The sequence below is a fragment of the Somniosus microcephalus genome, chromosome 20 (genome assembly GCF_052327205.1).
Source record: "Somniosus microcephalus isolate GS21.2 chromosome 20, FLI_Smic_1.0, whole genome shotgun sequence".
NCBI classification, from domain to species: domain Eukaryota; kingdom Metazoa; phylum Chordata; class Chondrichthyes; order Squaliformes; family Somniosidae; genus Somniosus; species Somniosus microcephalus.
The window spans coordinates 61155053-61174961 of record NC_141006.1 but is presented as its reverse complement, the minus strand read 5'-3'; the positions used below and the strand labels follow the sequence as shown (position 1 = coordinate 61174961).

At 45.8% G+C, this 19909-nt stretch overlaps 1 long non-coding RNA gene and 4 other non-coding genes across 7 annotated transcripts; all 5 read left to right on the top strand.

Moving 5' to 3' along the window:
- The first annotated feature begins 5062 nt into the window (after positions 1 to 5062).
- Positions 5063 to 16415, top strand: LOC147103327 (uncharacterized). Of its 3 annotated transcripts, none has more exons than XR_015072941.1 (8): positions 5063 to 5166; positions 8527 to 8605; positions 10653 to 10742; positions 11276 to 11354; positions 12826 to 12941; positions 14814 to 14851; positions 15409 to 15487; positions 16200 to 16415. It is a non-coding gene; the product is annotated as an uncharacterized LOC147103327 (long non-coding RNA). The 3 variants fall into 3 exon arrangements; XR_015072942.1 differs by lacking the exon at positions 5063 to 5166 and adding an exon at positions 5743 to 8387; XR_015072943.1 differs by lacking the exon at positions 12826 to 12941 and having other exon boundaries at positions 5064 to 5166.
- LOC147103331 (small nucleolar RNA SNORA73 family) lies at positions 10925 to 11141 on the top strand. Its single transcript, XR_015073007.1, has one exon. It is a non-coding gene; the product is annotated as a small nucleolar RNA SNORA73 family (small nucleolar RNA).
- Positions 11397 to 11611, top strand: LOC147103330 (small nucleolar RNA SNORA73 family). The gene has a single exon (XR_015073009.1). It is a non-coding gene; the product is annotated as a small nucleolar RNA SNORA73 family (small nucleolar RNA).
- Positions 15059 to 15275, top strand: LOC147103329 (small nucleolar RNA SNORA73 family). Its single transcript, XR_015073008.1, has one exon. It is a non-coding gene; the product is annotated as a small nucleolar RNA SNORA73 family (small nucleolar RNA).
- On the top strand, positions 15529 to 15743 carry LOC147103328 (small nucleolar RNA SNORA73 family). Its single transcript, XR_015073010.1, has one exon. It is a non-coding gene; the product is annotated as a small nucleolar RNA SNORA73 family (small nucleolar RNA).
- Positions 16416 to 19909: the final 3494 nt, after the last annotated feature.

The window sequence follows — 19909 nt, the reverse complement described above, 5'->3', positions numbered from 1 at the left end:
TACAGGAGAGGTAGAGATGCGGAGAGGTTTAGGAAGGGAATTCCAGAGCTTGGGGCCAAGGCGCCAATGGATGAGCAATTAAAATCGGGGGGGGGGGGCGCACGAGAGGATAGGGTAATTGTTTTCTTCCAATCTGCTCCCATCCTTTCTTGAAGATTCTTGCTGGGCTACTGTTCCACAAGTGCTCACAACGATTCACTATCTCACCCAATTGCCAGTTATGCATGGTGTGACCCTAATGAGTGTGCTGGATTTTCAATAATGGAAGGTATCAAAGCGAGCCCAATCCTGTTGGTAGCTGTATGTGCACACTATCTAGCAGGGATCACTGGATGGCAATTGGAAGTGGAAATTCTGACTGAGTTAACTTCTGCACAGTACAGGACTCTTTCTGCCCTTGCTGTGGTCAGCTAACACAGTACATACCAAGTATCAAACTTAGGACATACAGAAATGATGGAAAGACTAGCTGGTCTATCGAGCTGGTTCTATACAGTGGTGTTCCAATTAAGCATCATGACCAATGTTCCCTCTAAGCTGTGCGACTGCGCAGCAATGGGAAAGGGCCCACGCAGGCTGCTCATCGGCTTCCCCATTGTAAATACATAGAAACAGAAGATAGGAGCAGGAGTAGACCATTCAGCCCCTCAAGCCTGCTCCGCCATTTAATGAGATCATGGCTGATCATCCAAATTCAGTACCCTGTCCCTGCTTTCTCCCCATATCCCTTGATCCCTTTAGCCTCAAGAAATCTATCCAACTCCTTCTTGAATATATTTAATGAATTGGCCTCAACTGCCCTGTGTGGCAGAGAATGCCACAGGTTCACCACTCTCTGGGTGAATAAATTCCTCCTCATCTCAGTCCTAAATGGCTTGCCCCTTATCCTTAGACTGTGACCCCTGGTTCTGGACACCCCCGCCATCGGGAACATCCTTTCTGCATCTAGTCTGTCTAGTCCTGTTAGAATTTTATAAGTTTCAATGAGATCCACTCTCATTCTTCTAAACTCTAGCGCGTATAAGCCTAATCGACCCAATCTCTCCTCATACGTCATTCCTGCCATCTCGGGTATCAGTCTGGTGAATCTTCGCTGCACTCCCTCCATGGCAAGAACATCCTTCCTCAGATAAGGCGACCAAAACTGCACACAATACTCAAGGTGTGGTCTCACTAATACCGCGCATGCGCAGAAATTTAAAGGGACCGCGCACTAAAAGAACCAGGCCGTGGAGAACAAAGTGCAGGTTACAGGGAACGTTGATCATGACCCCCAAAGCTCCCACCCACCAGCAGCAATGTGATCTCGTGGGAGAGGCAGAAAATCAAAACATCTGTATGGCTGTGCTAAATCATGCTATGGATATACCCATTAAGCCATCAGGGAGCTAATGGTCTAATATTTAACACAAAGCAAAATACTGCGGATGCTGGAAATCTGACATTAAAAACAGAAAATACTGGAAATACTCAGCAGGTCAGGTAGCATCAGTGGAGAGAGAAACAGAGTTAACATTTCAGGTTGATGATAAACGGTCACGTTCCTGAAATGTTAACTCTCTTTCTCTTTCCACAGATGCTGCCTGACCTGCTCAGCTAATATTTAATATATCTATTGATGTTGAAAGTGTCTTGTAGATGTGCCTTGTCCATGTCTTCTCTTCTTAGGCAGTCCCTCGGAACCGAGGATGACTTGCTTCCACACTAAAAATGAGTTCTCAGGTGAATGATGAGTCCAATGCGGGACCTACAGTCTCTGTCACAGGTGGGGCAGATGGTGGTTGAAGGGGCGGATGGGTGGGGTGCTTGGGTTGACGTGTGCTGCTTGTGCTTGGCTTCCGCTTGCTCCCGGCGAAGAGATTCGAGGTGTTCGGCTCCTTCCCGGATGCTTCTCCTCCACTTTGTGCGGTCTTGGGCCAGGGATTCCCAGATGTCAGTGGGGATGTTGCACTTTTTCAAGGAGGCTTTGAGGGTATCTTTGAAGCGTTTCCTCTGCCCACCTGGAGCTCTCTTGCCGTGTCGGAGCTCCGAGTAGAGCGCTTGTTTTGGGAGTCTTGTATCGGGCATGCAGACAATGTGACCCGTCCATCGGAGCTGATTGAGCGTGGTCAAATCTTCGATGCTGGGGATGTTGGCCTGAGCGAGAACACTGATGTTGGTGCACCTATCCTGCCAATGGATTTGCAGGATCTTGTGGCGGCAGCGTTGGTGGCACCTCTCCAGTGCTTTGAGGTGCCTGCTGTACATGGTCCGTGTCTCTGAGGCATACAGGAGGGCGGGTATCACTGCTGCTCTGTAGACCATGAGCTTAGTGCCGGGTTTGAGGTCCTGGTCTTCAAACACTCTCTTCCTCAGGCGACCCGAAGGCTGCACTGGCACACTGAAGGCAGTGTTGGACTTCGTCGTCGACATCAAAGGCCTTCGACACTGTCAACCGTGAGGGATTATGGAGTGTCCTCCTCAAATTTGGCTGCCCTCAAAAGTTTGTCACCATCCTTCGCCTGCTTCACGATGACATGCAAGCCGTGATCCTGACCAACGGTTCCACCACAGACCCAATTCATGTACGGACCGGGGCCAATCAAGGCTGTGTCATCGCACCAACGCTTTTCTCGATGTTCCTTGCTGCAATGCTCCATCTCACCTTGCCCATGTAGAATAAAAGGTAATGCACAAGATTGTGTACAAATATTAATATGTGCAAAAATATTTGTATATTTATAAAAAGTAAGGTATTGTATAGTTCATTAAAGTAAACCAAATGTATACAGGGCCCTGGCTGTGGTGTTGCCTTGTGACAGCAGACATTGCTTTCCACTATTTCCACTTAACTAAGGTTTCTTACTTAGAAAATACAAAAAAAGCATTGTATAAATATCCGAGCAGCCACTCTCATCCCAATGATCTTTGGTTGTTCTCCAAAACACTGAAATATAAGGAGCCGACAGAGAACTAATGGGCTAATGTTTTGAGTGAGGACCCTTGGTTGCAATGGTTCAGTACAGTGCTTGTTTATAATGCTGAAGATTTTCAGTCCTGTGTGTTCTCACTGATCAACCAAACTCAGTTCCGTGTGATGAGGCGTGTTGGTGTCCCAATAGGGTTGCCAACTCTGGTTGGACATATTCCAGGAGGTTTCATCGCACGACACGTCTATCCCCACGGCGCACCGCCTTCCCACAGCCAATTGGAAAGTGAAAAGACTCTTCATTACCTGATTGGATGATTCTGGACTGTCTATGGCTTTGTTTAGGTTTAGGACCCTAGTTTCGAACTTAACTAAATCACTCTCAAACACAACATAAAATTCTATCATACTATGATCACTGCTCCCCAGAGGCTGCTTTACTACAAGTGTTCAAAGCAAATAAGAAAAAACAAATTTTTTAATGCCTTTATGATTTTTCTCTTGGGTTACTCACAACAGTGTCCTGAAGATTAATCTTCAATTCGTGGAGACTCCAGGCCAATCCTGGAGGGTTGGCAACTCATTCTGTCCTACAGAGGAGTGGGATTTGGATCCACGTCCATGGTTCCTCACTTGCCAATATCCCAATCCCACAATGTCATTGAGAGAGAGTGCTGAATTGGGAAGTCGAGTTAGTCTCAACGACCCTCATGTACTTCTATAGCTACTGGCCTGAGGACTGTACAGATAATTGGGCATATAGAACAACTTGTCACATTTTCATTAACAGCAAAGCATAGCCAAAAATATTTTGGCATGTTGCCTGACATTTTTGAATCACCAGATTGTTTATTATTTCAGTTGCAAAGTTCTTGTTTTCAAATCCTTTATTGGCCTCGCCCCTCCTTATCTCTGTAATGTCCTCCAGCTCTACAATCCTTGCACATCTCTGCGCTCCTCTAATTCTGGCCTCTTGTGCATCCCTGATTTTAATTGCTCATCCATTGGCAGCTGTGCCTTCTGCTGCCTGGGCCCTAAGCTCTGGAATTCCCTCCCTAAACCTCTCCGCCTCTCTCTCCTCCTCTAAGACGCTCCCTAAAAACCTACCTCTTTGACCAAGCTTTTGGTCATCTGTCCCGATATCTCCTTATGTGGAATAACAACAGAAAATGCTGGAAATACTCAGCAGGCCAGGCAGCATCCGTGGAGAGAGAAACAGAGTTAACGTTTCAGGTCTGGGACCCTTCATCAGAACTGGAAAAAGCTGGAAATGTAACAGATATTAAGCAGGTGCAGAGACAGGGGGTGGGGTTTAGGAGGGGAGGAAGGAATTGTAAGAACATACTGTGAAAATGTTGCAAATGGGAATGGCAAAATCATACTGCATGAAAAATGGGGGCAGGGATTATTATCTGAAATTGTTGAACTCGATATTGAGTCCGGAAGGCTGTAAAGTGCCTAATCGAAAGATGAGGTGCTGTTCCTCGATTAACGTTAACTCTGTTTCTCTCTCCACGGATGCTGCCTGGCCTGCTGAGTATTTCCAGCATTTTCTGTTGTTATTTCAGATTTCCAGCATCCGCAGTATTTTGCTATTATCTCCTTATGTGGCTCGGTGTCAAAGTTTGCTTGCTAACGGTCCTGTGCAGCGCCTTGGGACATTTTTTTACTAAGTTAAAGGCGCTGTATAAATGCAGGTTGTTGTTGCTGTTTCTGTCCCTGGAGTTTTTGCCAACTGCACTGCCACCTCTCTGAGTAAGTGTGAGGAGTCACACAACACCAGGTTATAGCCCAACAGCTTTATTTGAAATCACAAGCTTTCGGAGCGCTGCCCCTTCGTCAGGTGAAGTGAAGAGATGCATATAGGCACAGCATATATAGTCAGAGAACACTGCCAGATGATTACAGGTTACAGAAAGGTTACCTGTAATCATCTGGCAGTGTTCTCTGACTATATATGCTGTGCCTATATGCATCTCTTCACTTCACCTGACGAAGGAGCAGCGCTCCAAAAACTTGTGATTTCAAATAAAATTGTTGGACGATAACCTGGTGTTGTGTGACTTCTCACATTTGTCCACCCTAGTACAACACCGACATCTCCACATCATCTCTGAGTAAGCACTCCTCCCGGCCAGCCGGTGGCGCTGCTTGGGGCGGAGGCGGCGGTTCGCAAGGTCAGAGTTCGTCGGCGGGCCGCCCTATAAAAGGGCGAGTCGGGCGGCGCTCCGCCTTTTCACGGAGTGGAGACGGCGCGGGTAAGTGGCTGGTCTTAATGGACGGGCGGTGACTGAGGGCCGGGAGTGCGGGCAGTGACTGAGTGCTGGGTCAACGCTCCGGTTGTCGGGGATCCCTGTTTAATTTACCCCCCTTATGGAAAGGCTCGGGGCCTGCGCGGTTGCCTGGACGCGGAGCCAGGGAGCGCAGCATGAGGAGGGAGGGACCACGTGCTGAGCGCTGACTGGGGCCCTATTCAAGTAACTTAACCCGCAACCATTTTTTTTTCCAAACACTGCGTGTTTTTAAAAAAATAATAATTTTATCCTTTATTTTACTTTGCAAAACAAACATCTTCCCAGAAGTGGCTCAGTTCTGCTGCTGGTGAATATTCCAGTGGTCCCCTTGTCGCAGATTCCATGGGACAGTTTTCTGGTGTGAAGTTGCATTAATGCAACTTTGCAGCACAGAAACAGGCCACTCGGCCCAACTGGTTTGTGCTTTTGTTCCACAGGAGCCTCTTCTCGCTCTACCAGCCTATCCTTCTATTCCTTTCACATAAGAAGTAGGAGCAGGAGTAGGCCATACGGCCCCGCCCCACCATTCAATAGGATCATGGCTGATCTGAACCTAGACTCAGGTCCACTTCCCTGCCCTCTCCCCGTAACCCCTTATTCCCTTATCAGCTAGGAAACTATCTCCGTTTTAAATTTATTTAATGTTGCAGCTTCCACAGCTCTGAGGTAGCAAATTCCATAGATTTACTACCCTCTGAGTGAAGAAGTTTCTCCTCATCTCCGTTTTGAAAGCGCAGCCCCTTATTCTAAGATTATGCCCCCTAGTTCTAGTCTCACCCATCAGTCGAAACATCCTCCCTGCATCCACCCGATCAAGCCCCCTCACAATCTTTTATGTTTCGATAAGATTGCCTCTCATTCTTCTGAACTCCAATCAAGTAACTTAATCCGCAACCATTTTTTTCCAAACACTGTGTCTTAAACATTTTTTTTTATCCTTTATTTTACTTTGCGAAACAAACATCTTCCCAGAAGTGGCTCAATTCTGCTGCTGGTGAATATTCCAGTGGTCCCCTTGTTGCAGATTCCATGGGACAGTTTTCTGGTGTGAAGTTGCATGAATGCAACTTTGCAGCACAGAAACAGGCCATTTGGCCCAACTGGTCTGTTTTTTTTCCACAGGAGCCTCTTCTCGCTCTACCAGCCTATCCTTTTCCTTTCTTCCTCATTGCGTCTGGCTTCCTTTTAAATGCACCTATACCATTCACCTCAACGACGCCATGTGATAGCGGGTGCCACATTCTAACCACTCTCTGGGTAAACAAGTGTATTTAAGTGTATTGTATTTATGGCCCCTAGTTTTGGTCTCCCCACAACCAGAAACATTTTCTCCAGAAACATAGACGATAGGAGCAGGAGTAGGCCATTTGGCCCCTCGAGCCTGTTCCGTCATTCATTGAGATCATGGTTGATCATCCAAATTCAGTATCCTGTCCCTGCCTTCTCCCCATATCCCTTGATCCCTTTAGCCTTAAGAAATATATCTAACTCCTTCTTGAATATATTTAATGAATTGGCCTCCACTGCCTTCTGTTTCTGTGGTAGAGAATTCCACAGGCTCACCACTCTGAGTGAAGAAATTCCTCCTCATTGTCCTAAATGGCTTACTCCCCGGCCATTGGGAACATCCTTCCTGCATCTAGTCTGACTAGTCTTGTTAGAATTTTATAAGTCATTCTTCTAAACTCCAGCGAGTATAAGCCCAATCGACCCAATCTCCTCATATGTCATTCCTGCCATCCCAGGTATCAGTCTGGTGAATCTTCGCTGCACTCCCTCCATGGCAAGAACATCCTTCCTCAGATAAGGCGACCAAAACTGCACACAATACTCAAGGTGTGGTCTCACCAAGGCCCTGTACAACTGCAGCAAGACATCCTTGCTCCTGTACTCGAATCCTCTCGCTACGAAGGCCAACATACAATTTGCCTTCTTAACCGCCTGCTGCACCTGCATGCTTACCTTCAGCGACTGGTGCACAAGGACACCCAGGTCTCGTTGCACTTCCCCTTCTCCCAATCTATTGCCGTTCAGATAATCTGACTTCCTGTTTTTGCCACCAAAGTGGATAACCTCGCATTTATCCACATTATACTGCATCTGCCATGCTTCTGCCCAATCACCCAACCTGTCCAAATCATACTGGAGTTTCTCTGCATCCTCCTCACAGCACACACGCCCACTACAACTACCCTATCGTACCCCTTCAGAACAGGTCACTGCTCAGCCTTCTCTTTTCTAGAGAAAAGAGCCACAGCCTTTCCAGTAATGGAACATATTCAGCGTCCCAAAAAAAATGCAACTTTCGTATAACAAAAAAAGTATTTGTTGCTTTCTGTTGTGTATGCATGACATTCACTTACAGCGTATAACTGATGAGGCACATTTTTTAGAGGGAGGAGTTACTTGAGGTACGGCCTACACATGGGTCGGTTATGGTGTGCTAACACTAGCTTTTCTTGGATTTCAGGCCCAGCATAGACTTCTAGTAAGGTGGCTTTCAGTTGGCTCTGTCAGTGCATAATACGCTATTGTGCCTGTGACATGCAGTCCTGTATATTCCTAGAACTTCCCAGCCTGTGAGCACTGACAGGAGATGCACCATAGGAGTATGGTAGCATAGTGGTTATGTTACTGGACGAGTGATCCAGAGGCCTGGACTAATCAGGTAACAGGCCAAATCCCACTACAGCTGGGGAATTTAAATTCGATTTAATTAAATAAAATCTGGAATAAAAAGCAAGCATCAGTAATGGTGACCATGAAACTACCAGATTGTCTTAAAACCCCATCTGGTTCACTAATGTCCTTTTAGGGAAGGCAATCTGGCCTATATGTGACTCCAGACCCACAGCAATGTGGTTGACTCTTACCTGCCCTCTGAAATGGCCTAGCAAGCCACTCAGTTGTATTCAAGAAGGCAGCTCACCACCACCTCCTCGAGGGCAATAAATGCTGCCGATGCCCACATCCCGTGAATGAATTTTAAAAAAAAAAGACTCTGCAGGGTGGCATACAATAAATTTTCAGAGATTAAGTGAGGGCTATTTCTCAGAATCTGTTCATAGAAGATTTTTACATTCTTGCTACGTCAACACCATGCACGGGCAGTGTTCATTTGCACTGAGAGAAACACCCAGATGCACAGATTCGGACGTGGACGGGAGAAAGTAATTCGAGTCGAGGTAATGGCAGTGAACGTGATGGAATTGCTGTAGTGGGAAGACTTGGTTTTTAAAAAAAAAAAAACTCCAGTGCTGGTCTTAGAATACATACATGATGCTGGTGTATATTAACCAACTATATGCTCATTACTTTCCACAGTACAATGGGATATTCTAATAATCTGTACCTGGCGGATCCTGGCACCATTCCTGGGACTGGCTGCTGCGCGTAATCTGAGGTAAAATGGCTAAGTAATTATTACAGCTAGCAAAAAAAAACCTATCTGGTCCATGTGTTTGTTTCATACTTGAGCAAGGCTGTTTTTGCTTGACGCATGCGCAATCTTGTTCCATGACTTTGGCGTATGTGTCTGCTTCCCCCCCCCACCCTGAGCCTTGGGTCAGTGAGGAAGTGTCCGGAGTATTCCTGTCACTACAGGCTGTTTTTTATAGCACAGGTACAGCCCAAATGGTTTATGCTGATGAATTTGTGACTTGACAGAAAATTGCAGGATACTAGGTGTTTTGAACCCCAGAACCAAGGGTCACAGTCTTAAGGATAAGGGGTAAGCCATTTAGGACTGAGATGAGGAGGAATTTCTTCACCCAGAGAGTGGTGAGCCTGTGGAATTCTCTACCACAGAAACAGAAGGCAGTGGAGGCCAATGAATTAAATATATTCAAGAAGGAGTTAGATAAATTTCTTAAGGCTAAAGGGATCAAGGGATATGGGGAGAAGGCAGGGACAGGGTACTGAGTTTGGATGATCAGCCATGATCTCATTGAATGGCGGAGCAGGCTCGAGGGGCCGAATGGCTGACTCCTATCTTCTATGTTTTTGTTTCCACCCTTCTGTGATCTGTTTACAGAATAGCGAGTGGTGTACATGGGTCAAATCCATCGATCCAATTAGCCCGCAGGACTTTATCGACAGCTGAGACTTGGGTGGTGGGGAAACACTGTGCTTCCTCCTAACTGAAGGACCACTAAGGTGGGAAGATCACAGGTTTCTGACTGTTCAATCAGCTGAGACTTGGTCTTGTGGGTGACTGAAATGTTAGTCGTCTAGCATGATCACACAAAAATCAGCTGTGGCCTCTTAGGACAACAGTGTTGTGGATAATGGGGGCAGCCAGTTTGTGCACAGCAAATGCAATTAACAAGAGAGATGAGTGGCAGGTTTATCTTTTAGTGATGTTGGGTTGAGGGAGAAATGCTGGCCAGGGTGGAAGAACTCGCTGCTCTGCTTTGGTGCTGTGGGGTATATAATGTCCATCCGAAGTATTACATAAGAGATAGGAGCGGAAGTAAGCCATTCGACCCATCGAGCCTGCTCCACCATTCAATAAGATTATAGCTGATCTTCTACCTCAACTTCACCTTCCTGTCCTATCCCTTGAGTCCCCTAGTGTCCAAAAATCTTATCGATCTCGGTCTTGAATATACTCGCCGATTCAGCATCCACAGCGCTCTGGGGTAGAGAATTCCAAAGATTCACAACCCTTTGAGTGAAGAAATTTCTCCTCAACTCAGTCCTAAATAGCTGACCCCTTCTTCTGAGACTGGCCCTTTAGTTCTCGACTCTCCAGAGGGAAAACAGCCTCTCAGCATCTACCCTGTCAACCCACTTAATTTTATATGTTTCAAATGAGATCACCTCTCATTCTTCTAAACTTCCAGAGAATATATGCCTAGTCTACTCAATCTCTCTTCATAGGACAATCCCCCCATCCCAGGAATCTGCCTAGTGAACCTTTGTTGCACTCCCTTTAAGGCAAATATATCCTTCCTTGGATAAGGAGACCAAAACTGTATGCAGTATTCCATTGATGGAGAGGACCTTGGTTTATTGTTTTGTCTGAGGATGGATCCTCTGGCAATGCACTACTCCTTCAGCATTGCACTGGAGTGTTAATCGGACTCCAATTCAACCATGAACCAAAGGTGAGGTTACTACCAACTGAGCTAAGCTAGCACAGTAGGTGAAATGTGAAAATTAGTGGCTTCTATTGTATCTATTTGGTGCTTAATCAGGCCTTTCAGGACTGGTCATTTTTGGGTCCAGACTGCAGCCATTCTGGAAATATCTGATTCCTGCCTTTATTTTCCCAGGGACCTCAGCTCACTGAGTGATTGAGGAGCAAACATTTTTGCCATGTGTAAAGTAGCTTCTTGAGATCTCTTAGAGAAAAATTTGTGCATAGACTTTCCTTGGTTGGGGACCAATGTTTGGACAAGCTGTTCATGAATAATTCTAATATTTAACATGTTCTCATTTGTTTTCAGATATTCTGCTCCCTGTAAAGGGACATGAGGTGAATGCATACAGACCGCTGGGGTCCAGGAGTGACTGGAAATGGTGCTGAATATCTTCAGGTAAATTGTGTTCTGAGTGGTTAGATATGAAATGGTGAAAAGGAGCATTTAAATAGAATGTTACTTGTAAACTGATTTCATTATAATTCTCTTATTTGGTTATAAAGTGTCTGCAAGATGTTTTTTTTGAAGAACTATTAATAAAAGCCAGCAGTAGACTTCGTTTTCCCCAGTCAGATGTTCCGACGTGGGTATCCAGCGAGGTTGCTCTCGCCTGGCTCTGTCCGTGTGGCGTATGGGAGCGCAGGCCTTTGGGTCTATGACGTACAGTCCCGTTCCATGACGTTGGAGAGCAAGCGTGTCCCCAGCCTTCGGGCTGGTGAGGGCGGCGTCCTGTATATTCCTAGACCTTCTCAGTATCTGCAGTGACTGAGGAGATAAACCATGCAGGATACAGTCACTCATGATCGAATGTGATTGAAGATTGTGGGAATGGGCGAGGTTGAGAACAGGGTGATGGCAGCCAATCATTTTGGGGTGATCAGTGGCTACGATTCAATCTGATTTACTTTGATGAACTGTTTGTTCTACAGTGAGACTGGATTCTATCCATCCTGAGTGTGGAAGACGCTGAAAACCAGGAATGTGGGGACCAGGCACACTTTGGGAGAGGTGAATTTTTTTTCTTTCCTCATTCATCAGAAATTAGAAAACCCAACGTGGGTATCCAGCGAGGTTGCTCTCGTCTGGCTCTGCCCGTGTGGCGTATGGGAGCGTAGACCTGCGGTCTGTGACGTACAGTCCCCTTCCACGACGTTGGAGAGTAAGCGTGTCCCCGGCTTCGAGCTGGCGAGGATGGCGTCCTGTATATTCCTAGACCTTCGCAGCCTGCGCACTGGCTGGGGAGATAAACCATGCAGGGCACAAGTCTAATTTGATCAACAATACTGTCAATTGTGGAGGTCTCTTACTATTATGCTAATGATGGAAATGGCAGCAGGACAATTGGCATCTCTGGCGAGCACAGACTGTAAACTTATTGTGGCCATTTCTGGACACCACACTTTAGGATGTCAAGTCCTTGGAGAGGGTGCAGAGGAGATTTACTAGAATGATACCAGGGCTGAGGAACTTGTGTGGAGAAGCTGGAGTTGATACCTTAGAGCAGAGAAGGTTAAGGGAAGATTTAATCAAGGTGCTCAAAATTGTGATGGTGGAAGCAGATTCAACAGTAACTTTCAAAAGAATTGGATAAATACTTGAATTGAGAAAATTTGCTGGGTGATTTTGGGGGGGGGGGGGGGGGAGAAAGAGAGGAGAGGAGGGCAGGGCAGGGGAGTGGGACTAATTGGATAGCTCTTTCAAAGAACTGGCATGATGGGCCCATGCTGTATGATTGTATGTTTTGGACTGGTACCTTAGTCCGAATCTGAAACTCTTCACTCCATGGATACATGATTGTCCTGCTGTGTTTCCAGTCTTTTCTGTTAGTGTTGAATACAAATGTTTCTGGTGTATGGAACTTCAGATGCAACTTGTTGTAAGTGGTATGCAAAAGTTGCATTTGCTGGTAACCCTTTCTGTGGAAACTAATAAGAATATCTTCCAAGATGCACGGTGGTGATGGAAACGTCCATTTAGGTGATCAGCTGGTTGTTTTATGCAGTGTTGTTGGTGGGAGGTGTTGATTTCCATCTTGTTGATCTGTTTGCAATACCGGTTTTGGGACTGTGCTGATGGACTGTGCCCACGAAGTGGGGAGAGGGCTGAGAAAGTAGCAGTCTTTGTACATACTTGGAACAGATGGCGCCTTGGCTCATTCCTGCCTCGCGTCAGATACCACTGCAGAATTTAAGCACAAAGCCTGGTCAGAGACTTCAGTGCCCTACAGAAGGTTGCATTCTTCACATCAGCCATTAAATGTCCTGTGGTGAGCACATGATGTCTGCCTAAGTCACTACTTTCAAAGCAGTAATTCATTATTTGTAAAGCACTCGTGAGATGTGATCAGATGCTCTGTAAACCCAAGTGTAGCTCTGCTTATGAGCTTATCTGAAACTGGAAGAGGGTAGACTGGCTAGTTGAGTGGGAATTGGAGCTTGTAACGTGTACTATATTGAGATCTAATTTCTGTTAAATTAAGTTCTTATGGGAAAGCAGAGGAACAGGAGTAGGCCATTCTACAGGAAACTTTCGATTAACTGGCCCCTAAATAACCGGAACGTTCTATCCACCAGCAAAATTCAGGAGTACGTTCAGGTAACTTTTTTTTTAACTCCATTTGTTGCTGTGCAAGGGTGTAGCTGAAGTTGCTAAGCTACAGAGACGCTTGCAACTTGTGCCGATTGTTTTGAAGCTGTAACAGGGTTTGTTGCTTTATACAGAGCTCTGAGCTCCGTATCTTTTACTATAGCGTTCGGTTATCTGGAATTGTTGATGAACCGGCACCACGTCGGTCCCGTCCGTGCCGGATACCAGAAAGTTTCCTGTATCTAACTCTGATTTAAAATGATTTAATTGAACTAACATCATCTGCTTTTTGTGGGAGTTCCACATTTAACCACTCTTTGCGTGAATGGCCTGGATCTGATATTTTAAGGTTGTGTCCCCTTGTCCTAGACCCCCCAACACACCAGCGGGGAAAAAGCTTCTCTGTCGCAACCCTGTCAGTTCCTTTCAAAATCCTAAAAACCTCAATCAAATCACCCCTTAACCTTCTATAGCCCAGGGAATACAAGTCTAGATTATGTAATCTCTCCTCATAAAGCAGGGATATATTCCCCAATGGTTCTGCAAGTAAATGCATTCAATTTCAATTTTATTGGTCACATAACTAAATACAAGAAGTGTAATCCAGTCAGTGAAATGCTTTTTTCTTGACGAGCCGAGAGCACCAAGAACACTGAGCTGCCTGGTACGCACGGAGCTCACAAGGACGGCAGCCATCTTCATCGGCGCCATCACAAAAACACATACCGACATATACACGCATACATACTTTAATTAAATATAAATAAAGCAGACATAAAATAAATAAAAGACATAAAAAAAGACAGCACATAAAATGAACAAGCAATAATGTAAAAAAAAGTAATTTCTACCCAGGCTTCTAGAATAATCTCTGGTTACAGGGTGGCCGCACTGAGAGAGCATCAACTTATAATTAAATAAATTTAATTAATTTAATTAATTAATAAAATTAAATAAATAAAGTACCCCCTCAGTCTTTCTCGATGTTTCCATCTTGGTCTCTCTCGATGGTTTTCCCCCCTCTCTCGATGTTTCCTCTGTCTTTCTCAATGTTTCCTCTCAGTTTTTCTCGATGTTTCCCCTCGGTTTCTTCCACACACCTGGCCTGCACATTACCACTGGCTGTCCAACTTGGCGTCCTGGTAACCGGGTTCCGCTCCAGCTCTCGACCTTCAAACTGTCCTCTCTCCAGCTCTCGACCTTCAAACTGTCCTCTCTCCAGCTCTCGACCTTCAAACTGTCCTCTCTCCAGCTCTCGACCTTCAAACTGTCCTCTCTCCAGCTCTCGACCTTCAAACTGTCCTCTCTCCAGCTCTCGACCTTCAAACTGTCCTCTCTCCAGCTCTCGACCTTCAAACTGTCCTCTCTCCAGCTCTCGACCTTCAAACTGTCCTCTCTCCAGCTCTCGACCTTCAAACTGTCCTCTCTCCAGCTCTCGACCTTCAAACTGTCCTCTCTCTAGCCCTCGACCTTCAAACTGTCCTCTCTCCAGCTCTCGACCTTCAAACTGTCCTCTCTCCAGCTCTCGACCTTCAAACTGTCCTCTCTCCAGCTCTCGACCTTCAAACTGTCCTCTCTCCAGCTCTCGACCTTCAAACTGTCCTCTCTCCAGCTCTCGACCGTCAAACTGTCCTCTCTCCAGCTCTCGACCTTCAAACTGTCTCTCCAGCTCTCGACCTTGTTAATCACTGATGCCTGGTGACTTGAGTGAGGTGTTAGAGGTTGGTGCTCAAACTGCCATCCTGAGCACAAGCTCAGTAATCACTGAGGGTGATTGTGAAGACTTGTGGGGGAACTTGACCTAGCCTTGATGGTTTTGGGGGGGGGGGGAGAGGTGTTCAGATTTAATAAAATATTCATCGGTCATTTTTCTTCTTGCAGGGGAGACCATTTACTGAAGACTGCTTGAGTGGATTAAGGTTAGTTGGTGAGCTAAGTTTAAAGGAAGCTTTTGAGAATGGTTGGATATGAAATGATAGAGAAGTATACCTAAGAATGTTACTTGCACGTTGATCTAATTATAGTCCTATTCTTTGCAATTGAAATCTGCAAGATTCTTTTCTGATGAACCAATTAATCTTGTGAATAAAAGCCAGCAGTAGACTTATTTTCCCCAGTGAGATGTTCCGACGTGGGTATCCAGCGAGGTTGCTCTCGCCTGGCTCTGTCCGTGTGGCGTATGGGAGCGCAGGCCTTTGGGTCGATGACGTACAGTCCCGTCCCATGACGTTGGAGAGCAAGCGTGTCCCCAGCCTTCGGGCTGGTGAGGGCGGCGTCCTGTATATTCCTAGACCTTCTCAGTAACTGCAATGACTGAGGAGATAAACCATGCAGGATACAGTCACTCATGATCGAATGTGATTGAAGATTGTGGGAATGGGCGAGGTTGAGAACAGGGTGATATAGCCAATCATTTTGGGGTGATCCGTGGCTACAATTCAATCTGATTTGCTTTGATGATCTGTTTGTTTTACAGTAAGACTGGATTCTATCCATCCTGAATGTGGAAGAGGCTGAAAACCAGGAATGTGGGGACCAGGCACACTTTGGGAGAGGTGAATTTTTTTCTTTCCTCATTCATGAGAAATGAGAAAACCCAACGTGGGTATCCAGCGAGGTTGCTCTCGTCTGGCTCTGCCCGTGTGGCGTATGGGAGCGTAGACCTGCGGTCTGTGACGTATAGTCCCCTTCCACGACGTTGGAGAGTAAGCGTGTCCCCGGCTTCGAGCTGGCGAGGACGGCGTCCTGTATATTCCTAGACCTTCGCAGTCTGCGCACTGGCTGGGGAGATAAACCATGCAGGGCACAATGATTATATAATCCAGTAACTTTATCCATAACCATCTTATCTGCACAATGTAGGTGGCGAGTAAATGTTTCTGCATTGTCATTTGCTCTACAGTTTTGATAAAGGAAACTAAACCGCTAGAAGTTTGTGAGCTACACGATGGCTTTTTGTTGTGTCCAACCCCAAGTGTGCTGTTAAGCTGGCAACTCGGCCCTATTTGTGTTTACTTGCTTCTGATTTGTCAAATTTGACTTGTTTCCCCCCAATATAGTGGACCTCATTCTCGTGTTGTATAGGAATATGTATATTCTGTAGAAAGTAGCGTTCTGGCAGCAGGTTGTGAAACTTGTGATGCAGCTGTGTGCAGTGGCAGAGCCAGCTTTTAGGTGCCATTGGGACCTTTGGAAAGATATAAATTTAGTTGCATTTATTTTGATCATAGTGCTTTGCCATCTAATGTGATTTCTGATTTCTTTCAGATTCCAACAGTGCTCTAACTGGAAAGCAACAAGACTGCTGTGTCCTACTTTTGAGCTTCAGATGAGCTCACTTTGGTTTAGATACATATGATTTTGTTCCATGTTGCTGCCACCAGTGTTTGAGTTGCACGGAGTTGAACTAAATGCTCTGCTTTGAAATTTGTCAACTTGTTTATACTAATGTATATCTTTAAATAAAGTTAAAATGCAAACAAATTTAGTTTTCTATTCATTTTGCAGTGGTGATTCTAGCACCAATCTTTTCTCTTAAGTACTTCCTCCTGGATTAGCTCCAATATATTCGATTACATTTCAGCAGTGACCACATTGGCTGTAAAGCGCTTGGGGTGAGACCAGAGGGCGTGAGAAGTGCTATATGAATGCAAGTCTTGCTTGCGGGCTGTGAAGCCCACTGGAATTTGAGCTGACCGGGTCACAGTGTAAGTTGGGGAAAATCTCGGATGCATAGGGTTCCACCAGCCTAGCTTGCACCTTGATCGATCTAGAATAGTGTCTCCTGGCTAGCCTCTGAAGAATGGAATAGCACCATAGGTGGCTGTTTCTCAATCTTGTGCATGGACCGTGTATATCAAGAATGTCTTCAGCTTTGTTTGAGCAGCTTTTACTTGTATCATAAGAAATAAGAGCAGGAGTAGGCCATATGGCCCCTGGAGCCTGCTCTGCCATTCAATAAGATCATGGCTGATCATCGACCTCAACTCCACTTTCCCGCTCGATCTCCATATCCCTTGATTCCCCTAGAGTCTAAAAATCTATCTATCTCTGACTCAGCATTCACAGCTCTTTGGGGCAGAGAATTCCAAAGATTCACAACCCTGAGTGAAGAAATTCCTCCTCATCTCAGTCTTAAATGGCCGACCACGTATCCTGAGGCTATGCCCCCTAGTTCGAGACACTTCAGCCAGGGGAAACAACTGCTCGGCATCATGGGGCTGCCAAGTGAAATCTGGAATCCCATTAATTTAAATCTATCTCAAAATTGGTAGTAACTGAAATAAAAACAAAATGCTGGAAATACTCAACAGGTCAGGCAGCATCTGTGGAGAGACGAAGGGTCATCGACCTGAAACGTTAACTCTGTTTCTTTGCCACAGATGCTGCCTGACCTGAGTGTTTCCAGCATTTTCTGTTCTTATTTCAGATTTTCCAGCATCCGCAGTATTTTGCTTTAATAACATCCTGTTCTTTTTGGAATAATGCAATGAGGCAACAGTCACTGTCTCAGGATGAAGCGGATTGTGTGCATCTTAAACAAGTTGAGCTTTTGACCTCGTATTCTCTCTCATATCACAGGCCACATACTTCCACCTCTAATGTCGCTGACCTCTGCCTTGGCCAATCTGCTGCTGAAACTTCATCCATAGCTTTGTTACCTCCAGGCTTGAGTATTCATTCCAATGCTCTACTGCAGGCTCTAAATTTCAATTCATCCAAAACTCCCAATATCCCACACCAACTTCCCTATACTTTGTTGCCCTACATTGCCATGTGCTCCCCCACTGCCTTGCCCCTCTTATCTGTGTAACCCCCCTCCCCTCAACTTTGATCCTCTGAGTCTGGCCTCTTGTGCATTCACTCTTCCCATTGCCCCACACTTGAATTCCTTTCATAATCCCTCTGCCTCTCCACCTCTCTGAGGCCCTCTTAAAACCCACCTCTGACAAAGTTTTGGTCCCTGCCTGTCCTAATTCCTCACTTGGCTCACTGTCCTTTCAAAATCCAGTGGTGTCACTATATGCAGGCAAAAAAATGCACAATGACATCAATAAAGCTGTTCCACATGCGCACACAGTTGCTATTGGAAGTTGGGACTAGTGTAGACTTAGGGGTGATCTGATTGCGGTCAGTAAGATGATGAATGGAATAGATTGTGTGCCAGTTGGCAGTTTGTTCCAATTAAATAGATTAGCGAGGCCCAGGGGTCACAAATTTAGGTTGTGTAAGGCCAGATCTAGGTTAGATGTCAGGAGCTGGTTCTTTTCCCAGAGAATAGTGGACCTTGGGAACAGGCTGCCGTCTCGTGTGGTGGATGCCGATTCGCTGAATTCCTTCCCTGTTTCTGGGTGGGGCGGAGAGCACCTCTTAAAGAGGGGGTATGTACTGCAGGGAGTTCAGGGCCAGAGTGCTCTGGACTAGTTTCTATCGCCTAGATAGGTCGGAGGGGAATTTCCCAGATTTCCCCCCCCCCCCCACCCCCAAATTGGCCTGGGTTTTTGTATCTGGTTTTTCGCCCCTCCCAGATGATCGCATGGTTTTGGGTGGTGTGGAAAGTGTATCTATTGTGATACACAAGATATCTCAATTGTATGGGACAGACTCGATGGACCAGAGGATCTTTACCTGTCCATTGTTAGTAAGTGGAATTTTATTCTTTCCTAATGTGGGCCACTACAGCAACAACTTGCACTTATATAGCACCTTTAGCGTAGAAAGGCGTAATTGGATTTTAAAAAGGGGCTGTATATAGTGATACCATTATTCGTGGGCAGAACGGAAATGGTTGGATAATTCCTCCTTTGTGTGCAGTTTTGGTCGCCTTATCTGAGGAAGGATGTTCTTGCCATGGAGAGAGTGCAGCGAAGATTCACCAGACTGATACCTGGGATGGCAGGAATGACGTATGAGGAAAGATTGGGTTTATACTCGCTGGAGTTTAGAAGAATGAGAGGGGATCTCATTGAAACTTATAAAGTTCTAACGGGATTAGACAGATTAGATGCAGGAAGGATGTTCCCGATGGCGAGGGAGTCCAGAACCAGGGACCAGTCTAAGGAGTAAGACATTTAGGACAGAGATGAGGAGGAATTTCTTCACCCAGAGAGTGGTGAACCTGTGGAATTCTCTACCACAGAAGGCAGTTGAGGCCAATTCATTAAATATATTCAAGGAGGAGTTGGATATATTTCTTAAGGCTAAAGGGATATGGGGAAAAAGCAGGGACCGGGTACTGAATTTGGATGATCAGTCATGATCTCATTGAATGGCGGAGTAGGCTTGAGGGGCCGAATGGCCTACTCCTGCTCCTATCTTCTATGTTTCCTATAATCACTGCTGTAAGTAACTGGAATTAATCTTGCACTCATATTTTGTTAGCTGCAGGTCATAGAACCTCTTTTTAAATAGATTTTGTAGGAACAGGAGTAGGCCATTTACCCGCTTTGGCTCCATATTCTTTTAGATCTTTGACTAACTCTCAGATTTCAAATTATTAATTGAGCTAGATGCTTTTTGTGGGACCACCCTTTGGTAGCACTCTTGCCTTGGAGTCAGAAGGTTGTGGTTCAAGTCCCACTCCTGAGCATTTAAATTTAGGCCGACACTCCAATGCAGCACTGAAGGAGTGCTGCAGTGTCGGAGGTGCCGTCTTTCAGATGAGATGTTAAACCCGAGGCGTCCCGTCTGTCCTCTCGGGTGGACGTAAAAGATCCCATGGCACTAATTGAAGAAGCGCTGGGGAATTCTCCCTGGTGAATAGTTATCCCTGAACTAACATCTCTACAAAAAACAATCGGCCGTAATTGGCGGAGCCTGCGAGGTGCACACGCGCCCGAAAGGGCCGCACAAGTTCCGGGTTTAGGCATACGCTAAAACACAACTTAGGATCGGGCAAAAATTTTCTTGACAGATCATCCGCACCGCTGGGAAAAGGGCATCCGAAGACGGACAGTTGATCTATCTGCCCAGCAAAT